Source organism: Bombina bombina, chromosome 3 (genome assembly GCF_027579735.1).
Source record: "Bombina bombina isolate aBomBom1 chromosome 3, aBomBom1.pri, whole genome shotgun sequence".
Taxonomy (NCBI): Eukaryota; Metazoa; Chordata; class Amphibia; order Anura; family Bombinatoridae; genus Bombina; species Bombina bombina.
Window position 1 is genome coordinate 1,179,450,651 of NC_069501.1, and position 3,081 is coordinate 1,179,453,731.

Below are 3,081 nucleotides of genomic sequence, written 5' to 3' on the forward strand. Positions count from 1 at the left end.
TTTTAGTTTGAATTCTTTCTTTTGTCCATTATATTTCCTGGTGGTGTTTTTGTTTATAAGACTTAGGTGTACAATCAATATACTGTTACCCCTACTTAATGGGACAATAAACACATTGCAATTTTAATATACAATTTTCTCTTATCAGATGGTGAGAGTCCAAGAGTCATCACACATGGGAATATTCACCTCCTTACCACTAGGAAGGAGGCAAGACACCTCAACACACCAAACCTTTAAATCCCTCCCACTTCCCATGACACTCGGTTATTTTCTTTTGCTTCCTTGATGAGGAGTGACATGAAAGTGAAGTGCAAGATCCACTCATCATTTGAAAGAGGATCCTTTAATCCAGGGGTGTCAAACTCATTTGAGTTGTGGGCCATTTTCCATACAAGTGCAACCCACTCCAGCCACTCACCACCTGCATATCTTGATATTGCTATGTTTGTTGTTCGTCAATTGTATTAAGTGTCTTTTAATGTTGTATTCTTTGGCAACATTATTTGATTCTTTGCAAATAATTCCAGTTTGATGCCCCTGCTCTAACCAATCTGAGGCTCAAATCCTTGTAGTAACCCTGTCATTCAGAGGGGCATGCAAGGCATATTCAGCCGGGCAGTTAAAGGTCTTTTCTCAGTGAAGAGATATCGCAGGCCTCCCAGGTAAAATGTGGACTTGTCCACCAATCCCCTGGGTTCAGATGTTGCTAACGTAGATCCTTGGCATTGTGCTCACACTGTCAAAGATGTGCTTGTCTACTGGAAGCAAATTGCTGTAGTTGAGGCAAGCACAGTAGATGGATTTGCTGAGAGGCAAGAAACTTCAACTTCACAGCCCACCAGCTATTAGTATAAACGTGTTCACATGCTTCACATAGTTAAAGGGTTAGAAATTGATTCCAATGTAAACCTAGTTAAAATATATTATTATAATTACTATTATAAATTTAATAATTTAAAATATTTTTTTTATTAAATTAAGCTTTAACATACCTTAATTTTAAAAGTTAAATTGTCATGAGATGTGCGGTAATGACTGCCCATAAAATAAGGCATGGCTCATAACCCAGCATCCGCCCCACATCCAATGGCAAAGCAGCTGGGCCCCTTAATTTAAATATTACATTCAGTCAGCATCGCATGCGCAGTACTGACAATAAAATAAAGCACAGCTGTTCAAAGCTTATTGATTCTATTGGTTGAAGGGGCAGCTTAACACTGGCAACAGCGGAGACAGGGAACAATATGAACAGGAACTTTATTACCCACGCTTTACAAGCTGCTTCTGTCCTACTTATCCCTGCACCAAGGAGAGCAGCGTGTATATTAGAATTCTTCCCTGCCTGTGATGAAGTCCATCTGTGTTTTAGACGCTGAATGCGGCAGTGAGTTTGAGAGCTATGTTTATTTAACTGTCAGGCTCATCTCCCCCTCCCTCTTGCTGTGTTTGCTTGATTAGTGACGGTGAGGGCTCCGTTTCCACATGAAAGCAAAAACAGCCAGAGGGAGGGGGAGATGAGCCCGACAGTTAAATAAACATAGCTCTCAAACTCACTGCCGTATTCAGCGTCTAAAACACAGATGGACTTCGTCACAGGCAGGGAAGAATTCTAATATACACGCTGCTCTCCTAGATGTCTCATCCTATTCATTTACAAGTGTGAAGCTGCCCCTCCAAGTGAAATAACTAGTGCTCCTGTTAGTAGACTGCTGGAGAATGGGGAGGGGACAAGTCTGTGCATGCGTTGCTAATAAAATAGTTTCTTTCATGTAATTAGCAAGAGTCCATGAGCTAGTGACGTATGGGATATACATTCCTACCAGGAGGGGCAAAGTTTCCCAAACCTCAAAATGCCTATAAATACACCCCTCACCACACCCACAATTCAGTTTTTACAAACTTTGCCTCCGATGGAGGTGGTGAAGTAAGTTTGTGCTAGATTCTACGTTGATATGCGCTCCGCAGCAAGTTGGAGCCCGGTTTTCCTCTCAGCGTGCAGTGAATGTCAGAGGGATGTGAGGAGAGTATTGCCTATTTGAATGCAGTGATCTCCTTCTACGGGGTCTATTTCATAGGTTCTCTGTTATCGGTCGTAGAGATTCATCTCTTACCTCCCTTTTCAGATCGACGATATACTCTTATATATACCATTACCTCTGCTGATTCTCGTTTCAGTACTGGTTTGGCTTTCTACAAACATGTAGATGAGTGTCCTGGGGTAAGTTGATGGGGCTATTTCTACCCTTGCTAAACGTACTACTATTCCTACGTCAGATGGTACTTCGTTTAAGGATCCTTTAGATAGGAAAATTGAATCCTTTCTAAGAAAAGCTTATCTGTGTTCAGGTAATCTTCTTAGACCTGCTATATCTTTGGCTGATGTTGCTGCAGCTTCAACTTTTTGGTTGGAAACTTTAGCGCAACAAGTAACACATCATGATTCTCATGATATTATTATTCTTCTTCAGCATGCTAATTTTATCTGTGATGCCATCTTTGATATTATCAGAGTTGATGTCAGGTTTATGTCTCTAGCTATTTTAGCTAGAAGAGCTTTATGGCTTAAGATTTGGAATGCTGATATGGCTTCTAAATCAACTCTACTTTCCATTTCTTTCCAGGGTAACAAATTATTTGGTTCTCAGTTGGATTCTATTATTTCAACTGTTACTGGTGGGAAATGAACTTTTTTACCACAGGATAAAAAATCTAAAGGTAAAAACAGGGCTAATAATCGTTTTCGTTCCTTTCGTTTCAACAAAGAACAAAAGTCTGATCCTTCATCCTCAGGAGCAGTTTCAGTTTGGAAACCATCTCCAATCTGGAATAAATCCAAGCCAGCCAGAAAGGCAAAGCCTGCTTCTAAGTCCACATGAAGGTGCGGCCCTCATTCCAGCTCAGCTGGTAGGGGGCAGGTTACGTTTTTTCAAAGAAATTTGGATCAATTCTGTTCACAATCTTTGGATTCAGAACATTGTTTCAGAAGGGTACAGAATTGGTTTCAAGATGAGACCTCCTGCAAAGAGATTTTTTCTTTCCCGTGTCCCAGTAAATCCAGTAAAAGCTCAAGCATTTCTG